Consider the following 15,632-nt stretch of genomic DNA (forward strand, 5'->3'; position numbering starts at 1 on the left):
AACTCCACTCCTTCACCACTGACTTCATCCCTCTCCCTGGAAACTGGCTGAGGCTGAACAACACTGCTCACAAATATCGTGCAATATTTCACCCCATGTGAATTTCCAACCACATTACACACCCCCACACCCCATTATCAAAAAGACCACATACATTTCAACCTCAGTAACATCTCAGTTCATCTGCTGCTGAAAATCTCATCCGTTCCTTTGATACCTCTTGATTAAACTCCCCAAACACACTCCGAGCCGGCTTCCTATGTTCCACTTCCCTATAATCTTGAGGTCATCCAAAAATCTGATGCTCATGTGTTTACTCTCACCATTTCAATATCTTGCTGCTTTTCCATCCTATGCTCACTAACATACACATTTTCTGGATGGCAAAGCACCAAGGTATTGAAATTCATATCCTTATTTTGAAATTTTGCCATCACACCTCCTTTCGATAATCCCTCCAAATTCAAAAGCCTCTGAGATGTAGCTGAAGAAAGGTCACATGACCCAAAACGATAATTCTGCTTTCTGTCCAAAGGCACTGCCAGACATGCTGAGTTTTTCATCAATTTCTGTTTGTGTTACTAATTTCAAGCATCCACAGTTCTTTTGGTTTTTCCTTTGAGATATTTGTTCTCCCTGACTTCCAACCTCCTGTGGATTTCTGATTTTAACTCTCCCACCTTTTTAATGCTTTCAGTTTCCATGGCCATAAGATCTTGAAGTTACTCCCTAAATATCCCTGATTTTCAAAGTCCCTTTGTTTGTTCAGGATACTCCTCAAAACCTTCCTCTTTGGCCAGTTTTTGGTCACTTGTCCTAATACGTCCATAAGTGCCTGGTATCAAATATTGTTTTATGACAACCTTGTGACATCTTACCTGAGGACTGCTATGCCTGTATTTATTACACTTATTTCACCAACATTCCTCTCTTCGCTGAAAGAGCAGTATCAAGAGCTATCTTTGGCTTTTAGCTGCAGGAAGCCCTTTCAAGCTTATTAAAATCCCAGCGTCTCTAGTGTACATCTTCTCAATGTAGTTCTAAGTTTCGTTTCTCTCCTGGACTGAAAATGCAAGATTCTAATGACAACAAGAAGCACTCCACATGCTCCAGTTTCCGTTCGGGGACCCGGGTGATTGATATCAGCGCGGGACCAATAGGAGCACAGGGGCGGCGCGAGCGGAGCAGCTGCTCCTCCAACCAATCGGAGTAAACAAGGGGCAGGACCAGTGTAAACCACGTGATCAATCACGCGGGCAGTGCAGACTCGCTGAGATCAACGTTTGCGCAATTGAGGCAAGAGGAGGACACGGTAAAGAAAGTTAAACGGCAGAAAAATTATGTTCTTATGAGCTTGGAAGTTTTACAAACACATGGTACACGTCAGAAAACACAAATATGAAACTCCCTAGGCCTCTGTTTGCAGAAAACGAATAAATGCTTCAGACGGTAACAGGCCCGACTGACCGCCGCCATTTTTAGTGGCGGCAATGATCAGCGGGACGCATGCGCAGCCGCCAACTTTGTAGGGGGCGAGCTGCAGCGGGACACATGCGCAGCCTTCCTTGGCGGACAGTGCAAGGGGAGGATTTAAACAGAGCTAATTGAAACCAATGGAAATGTTTGTTTCTTCTGGATTTGTTTCCTCGGCCGTAGGATCATAACAGCCAACACTGCTCTAATTCACCTCTGTGCTCCTGGATCACCTTTTTGTCAATATCTAACTCTCTAATAATGAGTATCTTTTGTCTCTGTTTAGTATTTTACTGTTCCTTTCACAGATCTTGTGCTGCTGTATCACCAGATTCATTTTCCACAATATCTTTCACAGTCGGGAATTCTTTTTCCAGCGAGAGAGTCTATTTCCCTTCTATTTCTGACCAAGTTCTGTACCATTTTCATTCTCTGTAATTCATTTTGCACTCCCTAAAATATCAACTGTTTCTTCCTCCACAGATACGAGCAATCATTGGCAAGACCCCTGATGCCTGAGGCAAAGATGATGTTCGACTTCCTTCTACTGCTGCAGTTTGTATTGTGATGGTCCTTCCACAATGCTTTTAGGTAAGAAGTTACATTCACCCAGCGACAGTGAAAAGTTTATGAAATGTCCAAATCAATAACGGTTTGTATTTTTTATCACGTGTATAATTTGACAAAAATATTCTCAAGGAACTTTTGACGTGAGGCCACAGATGGAGATATTAAGACAGGTGACCAAAATCATTACCAAATAAGTAGGTTTTCAGGAATGTCTTAAAGGTGGAAAGCAGACCTGAGAGGTTTCGGATGGTAATTGTATTGTTGCCTTGGCAACTATAGAAACAGCTACTTGTCATGAAGCAATGAAAAAACGCATTGTTGGAGTCTGAAACAAAATCTGTTGTTGAACTCTCAAACGTTGTGTGGTACAGGGAGATAAGGATGATCACAACCAGGAATTAAATCAAGTGTACAAATTTTAAAATGTTGTTTATAAATAGATGCCTTTTGATGGGGGATCAAGTTTTGGTACAAGTGAATATGTGGGCAGCAGAGTTTTAGATGTTTTTCAGATTATAGGGAAATTGAACGTAGGAGGCCGGCTGGGAGTGTGTTTGGACAGTTAAGTCCAGTGGTAACACAGGATTGGATGAGACTAAGGTGGAATCGGGTGATGTCACACAAGCGGAAATAGGTGATCTTGGTGCGGAACATGGCAGTCACTCTCACCTCACCCCCTGGAATTCAGCTGTTTGTCAATTTGTGAATGAAGTGTGTAATAAAGCCAAGAACTGAGTGGTCCTTGTGGAATCGAAGCTGAATGTCGCTGAGCAGGTTATTGCTGAGCAGCTGCTGCTGGATAGCACTGTTGATGACACTTTTCATTTACTTTCATGATCAAAAGTAAACTGATGGAGGGGAAATTGGCCGGGTTGTATTTATTCTGTGTTTTTGTGCTGAACATACCCGGGCGATGTTCTCCATTGTCGGTAGATGTCTGTGCCGTAGAGGTACTGGAACAGCTTGGCTTGGCGGGTGGCAGGTTCTGGAGCACAAGTCATCAGTACTATTGCCAGAAGGTTGGCAGGGCCTGTAGCCTTTGCACTATGAGTTCATTTCTTGATATTATGTGAAATGAATCAAATTGGCTGGAAACTTGTATCTGTGATGTTGGTGACCTCGAGAGAAGCCTGGAGATGGATCATCCACTTGACACTTGTGGCTGGAGATTGCTCCAAGTGCTGTATTCTTGTCTTTTGTGTGAATGTGTTGGGCTTCTCCAGTAAAGGTGGTGATTTTTGTGGTGTATTTTCCAGTGAGTTGTTTAATTGTCCATCACCACTCACGACTGGGTGTAGCAGAACTGCAGAGCTTAGATGTGGTCTGTTGGTTGTGGGATCGCTTAGCTCTGTCTCTTGCTGTTTATGCTGTTTGGCATGCAGGTGGTCCTGTTTAGTAACTTTATCAGGTTGGCACCTCATTTGTTGGTGTGTTTGGTGCTGCTCCTGGCATGCCCTCCTGTACTATCCATTCAACCAGCGCTTATCCCCTGGATTGATATTAATGGTTAAGTGCGGGATGTACCGGGTCATGAGATTACAGATTGTGCTGGAATACAATTCTGCTGTTGTTGACTCCAGCCTTCCACACTCCATGTGGAGTTTGCAAATTCTCCCTGTATCTGCGTGGGTTTCCTCCAGGTGCTCCGGTTTCCTCCCACACTCCAAAGATGTGCAGGTTGGATGGATTGCCCATAGTGTCCAGGGATGTGCAGGCAAGGTGGATTGGCCATGGGAAATGCAGCGTTACAGGGCTAGGGTAGGAAGCTCTGCAGAGGGTCGGTGCGGATTTGATGGGCCAAATGGCCTGCTTCCATGCTGTAGGGATTCTATGATTCTATTAGTTTAAAAATAGTTATGGAAAAGAATAGACCATATCTAAAAGTTAAAGTTCTAAATTCGACTAAGGCTAATTTTGACAGTACACGGCAAGAACTTTAAAAGTTTGATTGGGGGGAGCTATTCACAGGTAAAGGGATGGCTGGAAAGTGGGAACATAAGAAATAAGAGCAAGAGTAGGCCATCTGGCCCGTTGAACTTGCTCCGCCATTCAATAAGATCATGGCTGATCTTTTCATGGACTCAGTTGCACCTTCCTGCCCGCCCATCATAATCCTTAATTCCTTTACTGCTCAAAAATCTACCTTTGCCTTAAAAACATTCAAGAACGTCGCCTCAATTGCTTCACTCGGTAGGGAATTCCACAAACTCACAATCCTTTAGCTGAAGAAGTTCCTCCTCAACTCAGTCCTAAATCCGCTCCCCCTTATTTTAAGGCTATGCTGTCTCGTTCACCCGCCAGTGGAAACAACCTCCCTGCTTCTATCCTATCTATTCCATTCATAATTTTATATTTCTCTGTAAGACGCCCCCACACAATTCTTCTAAATTCTGACGAGTGTGGTACCAGTCTACTCAATCTTTTCTCATAAGCCAACCCTCACAACTCCAGAATCAAACCAGTAAACCTCCTTTGCACTCCCTCCAGTGCCAACATCCTTGCTGAAGTAAAGAGACTAAAACTGCACGCAATACTCCAGGCATAACCTCACCAGAACCCTATATAGCTGCAACATAATCTCCTTGTTTTTAAACCCCATCCCTCTAACAATGAAGCATAACATTCCTTGCACCATCTTAATTACTTGCTGCACCTGCAAGCCAACTATTTTGTGATTCATGCATAAGGACTCCCAGGTCCTCCTGCACAGCAGGATGCACCAATTTTTCGCCATTACGATGAGTCCAGATTCCTGTTATTCCTACCAAAATGGATGACCTCACATTTACCAACACTGTACTTCATCTGCCAGACCCTTGCCCACTCACTTAACCTATCTGTATCCCTCTACACACTTACAGTGGCCTCTGCACACTTTGCTCTACATCTTATCTTAGTGTCATCTGCAAACTATGACACACTACACTTGTTCCCCAACTCCAAATCATCTGGGTAAATTGTAAACAATTGCAGTCCAAACACTAATCCAAACACCCATTTATCCCCACACTTTGCTTCCTGTTAGTTAACCAATTCCCTATCCATGCTAATACGTTACCCGTAATGCCATGCATCCTTATCTTCTGGAGCAGCCTTTGGTGTGGCAACTTGTCAAATGACTTCTGGAAATCCAGATACACCACATCCACTGGTTCCCCATTGTCCATTGTGCTTGTAAGATCCTCAAAGAATTCCAGTAAAGTAGTTAAACATGACTTGCCTTTCATGACTACATGCTGTGTCTGCTGGTTGGGACAATTTCTATCCAGATGTCTCGCTGTTTTATCTTTGATAGATTCAAGCAGTTTCCCCACTACAGAAGTAAAGCTAATGGGTCTATGGTTACCCACCTATTGTCCACCTCCTTTTCTTTTAAATAGTGGCATCACATTTGTTGTTTTCCAATCTGCCGGAACCGTCCCAGAATCCAGCAAATTTTTAGTGAATTGTCACGAGCACATTTGCTATTTGCCCCGCTATCTTTTTTAGTTCCCTGGGATGCATTCAATCAGGGCCAAGAGACATGTCTACCTAGAACCGTTAGCTGCCTAATACTACCTCTTTAGTGATAATGATCGTTTCTATGTCTTCACCTGCCATTGCCAGCACAGGCCTTCAAAAATGAGGCAACGAGAGTACAGAGACAGTATGTTCCTGTTAAAGGCAAGGCTGTTGGGTGTAGAGAATGCTAGATGACTCGAGAAATGGAGGCACTGGTCAAGAAAATGGAGAAGGCATATGCCAGGTATAGGCAGCTGGGTTCGAGTGAATCCCTGGAGGAGTATAAGTGCATTAGGAGTATACTCAAGAGGGAAATCAGAAGGGCATAAAGGGGACATGAGATAGCTTTGGGAATAGGTTTAAGGAGAATCCAAAGAGATTCTACATATACATCAAAGATAAAAGAGTAACTAGGAGCGAATAGGACCCCTAAAAGATCAACAAGCCCATCTATGGAACTGCAGGAGGTGGGAGAGATACTATGTGAGTATTTCATGTCAGAATTTACTGGAGAAAGGTAGGGAAGCTAGAGAATTTGGAGAAATAAATAGTGAGAACTTGAAAGTGTCTATATTTCAGAGGAGGAGAAGGTACTGGATGTCTTAAATTGCATAAAAGTGGATAAATCCCTGGGACCTGATCAGGTCCATTCCAGAACTTTGTGGAAAGCTAGGTAAGTGATTGCTGGGCCCCTTGCTGATATATTTGTATCAGCAATAGCCACAAGTGAAGTGCTGGAAAGCGGGTGCAATTATTTAGGAAGGGTGGTGAGGAAAGGACAGGGAACAACAGACCGGAGAGCCGGAAGTCATTGGCGGGCAAGTTGTTGGAAGGGATTCTGAGGTACAGGATTTACATGTATTTGGAAAGGCAAGGAATGGTTGGAAATCATGCCTCACTAACTTGATTGAGTTTTTTGAAGAAGTGACAAAGAAGACTGATGAAGGCAGAGCTGTGGACATTGCCTATGTGGACTTCAGAAAGACATTGAACAAGGTTCCACATAATAGACAAGTTAGCAAGGTTAGACAACAAGGAATACAGGGAGAACTAGCCATTTGGATACAAAATTCGCTTGAAGGTAGGAGACAGAGGGTAGTGGTGGAGGATTGCTTTTCTGACTGGAGGCCTGTGAGCAGTGGTGTGCTGCAAGGTTTGATACTGGATCTGCTGCTTTATCACTTATATAAATGATTTAGATATGTATAAAGGAGGTATGGATAGTAAGTTCACAGAAGACACCAAAATTGGAGCTGTAGTGGACGGCAAAGAAGGTTACCTCAGAGTACAATGGGACCTTGATCAAATGGGCCGAGGTGTGGCAGATGGGGTTTAATTTAGATAAATGTGAGGTGCTGCATTTTGGAAAGGCAAATCAGGGCAGGACTTATACACTTAAGATCCTGGGGAGTGTTGCTGAACAAAGAGACCTTGAGGAGCAGGTTCACTGTTCCTTGAAAGTGAAGTCGCAGGTAGATAGGGCAGTGAAGAAGGCGTTTGGTACGCTTGCCTATGTTGGTCAGTGCGTTGAGTATAGGAGTTGCAATGTCATATTGCGGCTGTACAGGACATTGTTTAGCCACTTCTGGTTTCCTGCTATAGGAAAAATGTTGTTAAAGTTGAAAGGGTATAGGAAAGATTCACAATGATGTTGCCAGGTTTGGAGTGTTTGAGCTATAGGGAGAGGCTGAATAGACTGGGGCTATTTTCCCTGGAACGTCAAAGCCTGAGGGGTGACCTTTATGGAAGTTTTATAAAATCATGAGGGGCATAGATAGGATAAACAACCAGGTTTTTTTTATTTTTCCCAGGTTAGGTGAGTCCAAAACTAGAGGGCGTAGGTTTAAAGTAAGAGGGAAAAAAAAAGTGATCAAAAGGGCAAGGTTTTCAAGATGAGCGTTGTACATGTACAGAATAAGTCGAGGCATCTGGTTGGGTACATGAATAGAAAGGGTTTAGAGCGATATAGGCCAAACGCTGGCAAATGGGATTACATTAATTTAGGATACCAAGTTGGCCTGGACAAGTTGGACCAAAGGGTCTGTTTCTATGCTGGACATCTCTGTGACTGTAATAAATTAAAATTAAGATGAGTTTCTCTTTTGTGGATAGGAAGCAGAAGCTCAGATAATTCTCCTTGGAGCTCCGAAGGTTAAGTAGTGATTTAGTCCAGGTGCAGTTTTGTTTCCAGGATATTTAATTTGCAGAGAGAGACAGAAAGAGAAATTATTAACATAGTCACAACTTTTAGTAACCACTTTCAGGTAATTGGCAAATAATGTGGGGTGAAAATGTGAAAATTATTTCATTCAGTAAGTTCTGAGCATCTGGAATTGTCTGAACGAAAGCTGGATGCTGATTGATCAGTTATTCTCAAAAGAGCTTTGGAATTTAACTTTTTGAAGAGAGATTTGGAGGGCTATGGGCAAATGGCAGGGAAGTTGGGACAGATTTGCAGCATTGCCAAAAGCAGCCGGAAGAACAGCCTCTGTGCTCTGTGATACCATGAAGCCCATATCAGGGCAGAAAGAGGGATGCTCCCGCCACTCACCTCCCACCTCACTGTAGGACCCGGCGGATTGATAGCAGCTCTGGACCTATAGGAAGAGAGTGGGTGTAACCGGGAGCAACTGGCTGGTTATCCAGCCAATGGGAGTGAATGAGGGGCAGGCTAGCATGACAACATGTAAGCATGAACTGTGCAAGTGCAGTGTTGCCTCAGTGAGTGTGAAGGGAGGTGATGGAAAAGGTTGGGATGGGAGGGATAGTGGAGACCAGGAGAAAGATGGAGTCAGTGAGAGGTTTTATAAAAACCCGGTGTAGGCTGCCAGACCTGACTTAGAACCTCCTGGTAAATAAAAATTGAAAGAACTGCGGATGCTGTAAATCAGAAACAAAAACAGAAAATGCTGGAGAACCTCAGCAGGTCTGGCAGCATCTGTGAAGAGAAATCAAAGTTAACGTTTCAGGTCCAGTGAACCTTCCTCAGAACTGATAGTAGCTCGGAATGTGTTGGTTTGTATGTGGAAGGTAGGGTGACAGGAAGGGATATGGAGTAAACGATAGGTGGGGATAGAACCCAAAAAGAGAGAAGAACAATTGGACAGATAAAGGAGTGGATCACGATCTGGCGAGGAGGATGAATGGTTGTTAATAGAGACTGGTAGTGGCCAACGATGGATGGCAGACTCTGTGATAACAAGGCTTGATGTGTGGGGAAGGGGGCTGGGACATGGGAGAGTTCGGGCCCTAAAATTATTCCACAGTTACCTGAACGATACATCTACTCACCCAACTTCCTGTAAACACTCCAATCCATCCTCCCAGTTCCTCCGTCTGCATTGCATCTGTTCCGATATAGGCCAGCTTCGAGAAGGGAGCGTCTGAAATGTCCATATTCTTCCTCAACCGAGGATTCCCCAGCACCATTGTTGACAGAGCCCTCAGCCAGGTCTGACTCATCTCCCACACTTCCACCCTCCCCTCCTGTCTCCCCTCCCGCAACAGCGGTAGGGTTCCCCTTTTCCTTACCTACTATCCCACCAGCATCCACATCCAGAAGATCAGCAGCCGCCATTTCCTCCATGTCCAATGAGATGCCACTACTAGACACAAATCCCCCTCCCCTCCCTTTGTTACCTCCTGGACACTCTCATCCACTCTTCATTCACTGCCAACAACCCTCCAACCACCCCCTTAACAGCCCCACGGCACCACCCCCTGCAATCGCCAAAGCTGTAACACTTGCCCATTTACCTCCCCCTTCCTCACTATCCAAAAGCCCAAATATACCTTCCAGGTGAAACAGCATTTTACCTGCACTTCCCACAATCTAGGCTATTGCATTCACTGCTCACAATGTGGTCTCCTCTACATTGGGGAAACAAAGTGTACACTGGGTGACTGCTTTGCAGAACATCTATGTTATGCTGACAAAAAAAAAGCAAGCTTTTTGTTGTCTGCCACTTTAACACACCACCCTGTTCCCTGGCCAACATCCCTGTCTCAGGATTGCTGCAGTGCTCAAGTGAAACTCAGCGCAAGCTTGAAGAACAGCACTTCATTTTCTGCTTGGGGACTCTGCAGCCCTCCGGACTCGATGTCGAGTTCAGTAATTTTAGGGCCTGAACTGTCCCATGTTCTAGCCCCCAACCCCACACATCAGGCCTTCTCAACAGTAGTCTGCCATTACACGCTATCTGTTGTTAGAAACTAACAGTCCTCATTAACAGCTATTCACACTCCTAGCCAGATTGTTATCCACTCCTTTGTCTGTTCAGCGGCTCTTCTTTCACTGTGGGGTCTATCCTCACCTAACGTTCACTCCTTACCCCTCTCCAACCTATCTCCTGAATATAAATTGACACTTTCCTACATACCATCAGTTCTGAGTATGGGTCACCGCATGCACAGATTTCTTTCTGTGTGTTCGTGTTGGGGAGATTTGAAGAGGGGGACTTGCACACAGCAAACTGAAACCAAGATAGTGTTTGTCTTTTCTAGATATCAGTCTTGGTCTGACCGTGATAGTTTTTTCATGAATTTGTTTTGCAGGATATTAATTGAGAATAATTTGCAGACCGGGATCTGAAAACAAGTTCTAACAGAGTCAGTGGAATCATCAGGACCTGATTATCATTGGCATTTAACTGTGGAAGGAAAAAAGCTTTCGATAACTCACTGGACAAAACCTTCTCTGAAGTCTCACTTCATCTAGGCCCTGACATTGGATCTTTCACTAATTTCTCTCCCCTCAAGCTCTCTCTGAGTTCAGAGATAGTAGGAACTGCAGGTGCTGGAAAATCTGAGATAACGAGGTGTAGAGCTAGATGAACACAGCAGGCCAAGCAGCATCATAGGAGCAGGAAGGCTGACATTTCGGGCCTAGACGTCTCTCTGAGTTCATCTTGTCTGAGACCCACCTGAACCCTCAATCTCCTTCCCACTAAACAACTAACTAATATCTCCAGGAAAGGAGGGGGAAGCCCCGAGGCTAACTGGTGGGATGGGGTCACATTACACATGCTCTTCACACATGAAGTACAGCCCTGCGCCTGTGCACTGGTCTGCTCTGACATTCAGAGGCCAGTGTAATCGTGCAAAAGTGGACTGTGCTCTGGGCATGCTCAGAATTGAGAAGGAAACCTTGATGTGGAGGAAGTAAATAAAGAGATGAGTTTGGATTTCAGCCCAGGGAGAAAGAAGAGTATGTGGGACTGGGATAAACAGGTTGGGAAACAAAAGAGGAAACGATATTCCATATAGACCGGAATTGTTTTAATTCCATCCTGTACTGACAGTGATAACTTCTCTTATCTTTACAGGTTAGCAACAGCCAGTGAACCCATCCCCACTCTGTGCCCCCAGCAAAGGCCTGTGAACTCATCCCCATTGTGTTGCCCTAGCAACGGCCTGTGAACCCATCCACAAACTGATCCACTAGCAACAACCTGAGAGCACATGCCCGCTATGTTCTCCTGGCAACGGCCTGTAAACCCGTCTCCACTATGTTCTCATGGCAATGGCATGTGAACCCATCCCCACTATGTGCTCCTAGCAACGGCCTGTGAACACATCCCTACCGTTCCCCCAGCAATAGCTTGTGAAGCCGATCCCTCTCTGTTCCCCTAGCAACGACCTGCCAACCCATCTCCATTGTGTTACCCTCACAACGGCCTGTGAACTCATCCACATTCTGATCCGCCGGCAACAACCTGTGAACTCGTGCCCACTATGTTCTCCTTGCAATAGCCTACGAACCCATCCCGACGATGTTCTCCAGCAACGCCCCCCCCAATCTGTTCTCCTAACAACAGCCTGTGAACCAATCCCCACGATGTTCTCCTGGCAATGACCTGCGAACCCATCCCCACACTGTTCTCCGAGAAATGGCCAGTAGATCTACCCCAAAAAGTTGCCCCAGCAATGGCCTTTGAACCCATCCCTACTCAGTTCCCTGAGCTATGGCCAGTGAACACATCCTTACTCTGTTTCCCTTGAAATCGCCTGTGAACCCATCCCCACTCTGTTCTCCTAGCAAAGGCCTGTGAAACTATTCCCAATCTGTTCCCCTAGCATGACCTCTGACCCCATCCCAACTCAGTTTCCCTCCCAATAGCATATGAACCCATTTGCATCCTGTTACCGTAGCAACAGCCTGTGAGCCCATCCCCACTCTGTTCTCCTGGCATGACTTCTGAACACATCGCCACAATGTTCTCTTCGCAACAAGCTGTGAACCCATCCCCACTCTGTTCTCGTAGCAACGGCCTGAGAATCCATCCCTAAACTGTTCCCTGAGCAACGGCCTGTGACCCTAACTCCATCCTGTTCCCGTATCAACGGCCTGCCATATCTTCCACACTCTTCCTCGAGCAATGATCCGTGAACATGTCTTTACACAGTTTCACTAGAAACGGCCTCACTCGGTTCATGTTGCAACCACCTGTGAGCTCATCCCCATCCCGTTCTTCTGGCAACCGTCTGTGAACCAATCTCTCCTCTATTCCCACAGCAACAGCCTCTGAGACCATCCCCAATCTATTACCCAAAAAGGGCCTGTGAACATATCCCAGCACTTTTCTCGTGGAAACAGTCTGGGAACCCATCCTGGCACTGTTCCCCGAACAATGGCCTGAGAATCAATGCCTACTTTGTTGCCTGAGCAACAGCCTGTGAAGTCATCCCCATTCTGTTCCCCTACCAACGGCTTGTGAACCCATCCCCACACTATTTCCCAAAGCAAACTCCTGAGAACCCATCCAAACTCATTGTTCCTTGCAATGGCTTTGAACCTATTCTGTCTCTGTTCTCGTCGCGATGGCTTTGAACCCATTCCCACTCTGTTCCCCTGGCAATCGCCTGTGAAACCATTTCTATTCTGATCTACGAGCAACTGCCTGTAACCCCATCTCCCATCTGTTCGCCTAGTGTGACCCTGTCCCCACTCTGTACCCTTAGTAACAACCTGTGTGAACTCATCCCCACTGTGGTCCCCGAGCAATGGCCTTTAAACCCATCGAAACTCTGTTAACCTAGTAATGAATTTGATCTCTGAGCAACAGCCTGTTAACCCATCACACGGCCGGTGACCTCCTTCCCGACTCTATACCCCGAGTAATGGCCTGTGGACTCATCCTCACTGTGTTCTCCTGGCAATGGCTTTCAACCTATTACCTCTCTTCTAACAATGCCTTTGAACCCATCCCTACTCTGTTCCTCTGGCAACAGCCTGAGAACCCATTCCTATTCTGCTGTCCGAGCAGCAGCCTGTTTAACCCATCCCCACACTCTTCCACGAGCAATAATCTTTGATCCTGTACCAACACTATTCCCCAAGCAACATCCTGTGATCCCATCCCCAATCTTTTTGCCTGTCAACCGGCTGTAAACCCATTCCCACTCCGTTCCCCCAGAAACGGGCTGTGAACGCATCCCCACTCTTCCGCAAGTAAAGGCCTGTGAATCCATCCCTGCTCTTTTCTCCTCGCAAAGGCTTTAAACTCATTCTCTTTTTTCGTCCGAACAACAGCCTGTGAACCAATCCCCACAGCTGCTCTATCAACAGCGAGTGAAACCATTCCCACCCTGTTCCCCTGGCAACAGCCTGTAAACCAATCCCCACTATGTTCTAGCAACGGCCTTTGAACCTGTCCCCACTCTGTTCCCCTAACAACAGCCTGTGAACCCACCCCCACTGTTCCCCTCGCAATGGCCTGTGAATCCATTCCCACTATGTTCTCCTGGCAATGACCTGCGAACTCATCCCCACCCTGTTCGCCGAGAAATGGCCTGTGAAACTACCCCAAAAGTTGCCCTAGCAATAGCCTTTGAACCCATGCCTAGTCAGTTCCCCGAGCTATGGCCTGTGAACACGTCCTTATTCTGTTCCCTTGAAATGGCCTGTGAACTCATCCCCACTCTGTTCTCCTGGCAGCGGCCTTTTGAACCCGTCCCCATTCTGTTTTCGTAATAATTGTCTGTAAATTCAGCCCCATTACGTTCCCCTAGAAACTGCCAGTGAACCCATTCCAACTCTGAACCCCAACAATGGTCTGTGAACACATCCCCACTGTGTTCCCCTTGCAACGGACTGAGAACCCAACTCGAATCTGTTCTCCTCGCAAGGGACTGAGAGCCCATCCCCACACTGTTCCCCTGGCAACGGCCTATGAATACATCCCCACACTGTCCCCGCGACAATGGCCTGTGAACCCATTACCATTCCATTCCAATCAACTGCCTGTGAATCCATTTCCTGCACTTTGTTCCCCGCGCCACGGCCTGTGAACGATACGCACAGTGTTCCCCTAGCAACGGCCAGTGAACCTATGCCCATTCTGTTCCCCTAGCAATTGCCGGTGATCCCATGTGATAGTTTTGAACGCATCCCTTTTTTGTCAACTGGCAATGGCCTGTGAACCATGACCACCCTGTTCCCCTAGCAATGGCCTGTGATCACATCCCAACTCTGGTCCCCTGCAAAAGCTTGTGAACCTATTTGTATTCTGATCTCCTTGCAACGGCCTGTAGAACTCATTACACGTCTGCTCGCCGAGCAAGGGCCGATGAACCTATCCCCACTCTATACACCAAACAACGGCCTGTGAACCCATACTCACTTTTTCCCTGGCAATGGCCTGTGACCCTACACCCAATCTGTTCCCCTGGCAATGGCTTAGAGCCTATCCCCTGTTCTGAGCTCCGAGCAACAACCTGTTAACCCACCAACTGTCTGTTCGCCTAACAATGTCCCGTGAACCTGTCCCAGTTTTGTTCTCCAAGCAACAGCCGATGAACACATCCCTAGTCTGTACACCTGAACAATAGTCTATGAATGCATCCCCATTCTGTTGCCATAGCAACGGCCTTTTGAACCCATTCCCAGTCGGCTGCCCAATAACGGCCTGTGAACACAACCCCACTGTCATATCTTAACAAGTGCCTGTGAACCCATCCCCATGCTTTTCTCCTAGCGATGGCTTTGAACCCATCTCCTCTCTTTCTTTTACTAGAATGGCCTGCGAACCCATTACCAGCCTCTTCTTCAAGTGACGGCCTATGAACCGACGCTACATGTTCCCCTAGCAACGGTTTGTGAACCCATCCCCACTCTGTTTTCCTAGCAAGAGCCTGTGAAGCCATCCCCAATATGGTCCCCGAGCAATGGCCAATGAATCTATCTCCCTTCTGTTTTTCTCAGAATGGCTTTGAAACAATCCCCATTCTGTTCCACTAGCCATGGTCTTCTGAACCCATCCCCAATCTGTTGCCCTCTCAACGGCCTATGAACCAAAACGTACTCTGTTGTCCTAGTAACAGAAGATATGCAGGGTGTGAGTCAAGTGGAACACAGGTACTTTGGCAGGTGGAGAATGTGCAGGAGTGAGAGACTGTGAATGAGAATGGGGGAGGGAAGGACATTGGAAAAATAAGCATGAACAACGGAGGAGGGATGAGAGGGACGGACATTATGAGAGTGGCAGGGAGATATGGAGGGAGAGGTAATGAGAGAGAGAGAGAGATGGATTCTGCCAGAGTGGGTGACCCAGAGGTGAAAGCAAGGACAGAGTGACTTAAATCCAACTCTTGAGCACGGCCCCGGCCCCCTCCCCTTCCCTGAGGACCAGGACTTGGGGCCAAGTCTGTCTCTCCAGCTCAGCTTCTCCAACACAAAGACAAACAACAAGAAAGTTCACTCTGCTGCTTGATACATTTTAATGGACATTTTTATTATTTACAAATTGAAGCTACAGGTACAGTCAGTGGAATGATGCATTTTCTCACTGCCCCCTGAGTTGAGACGAACATTGGAATGTGTTCCTGTCACCCTGTGGGGAATAAGGTTGGACAAAGCAGCATCACCCTCAGTCTGTTGCATAGGTGACCCGCTGCTTCATTGCTGAAACATTGAACTGAAATGAAAATATCCTGAAAATGGATTATTTAGTGAGTGAATTTGATTGATTGACGATTTTGGGTAAAGGGATATTTCAGCACATTCTTCAGCTGCAGTCTGAACTTAGTCTGGGTCACGGCATAAATCGCGGTGTTTGTGCAGTAACTGAGGAGCTGCAGCATGAAGCCCA

At 46.3% G+C, this 15,632-nt stretch overlaps 1 long non-coding RNA gene across 1 annotated transcript; it reads left to right on the top strand.

Annotated features, from left to right (window-relative positions):
* The first annotated feature begins 1,242 nt into the window (after positions 1 to 1,242).
* On the top strand, positions 1,243 to 15,575 carry LOC125483774. The gene is made up of 3 exons (XR_007262723.1): positions 1,243 to 1,312; positions 1,957 to 2,064; positions 10,099 to 15,575. It is a non-coding gene; the product is annotated as an uncharacterized LOC125483774 (long non-coding RNA).
* Positions 15,576 to 15,632: the final 57 nt, after the last annotated feature.

The sequence above is a fragment of the Rhincodon typus genome, chromosome 8 (genome assembly GCF_021869965.1).
Source record: "Rhincodon typus isolate 14 chromosome 8, sRhiTyp1.1, whole genome shotgun sequence".
Classification (NCBI taxonomy): Eukaryota; Metazoa; Chordata; class Chondrichthyes; order Orectolobiformes; family Rhincodontidae; genus Rhincodon; species Rhincodon typus.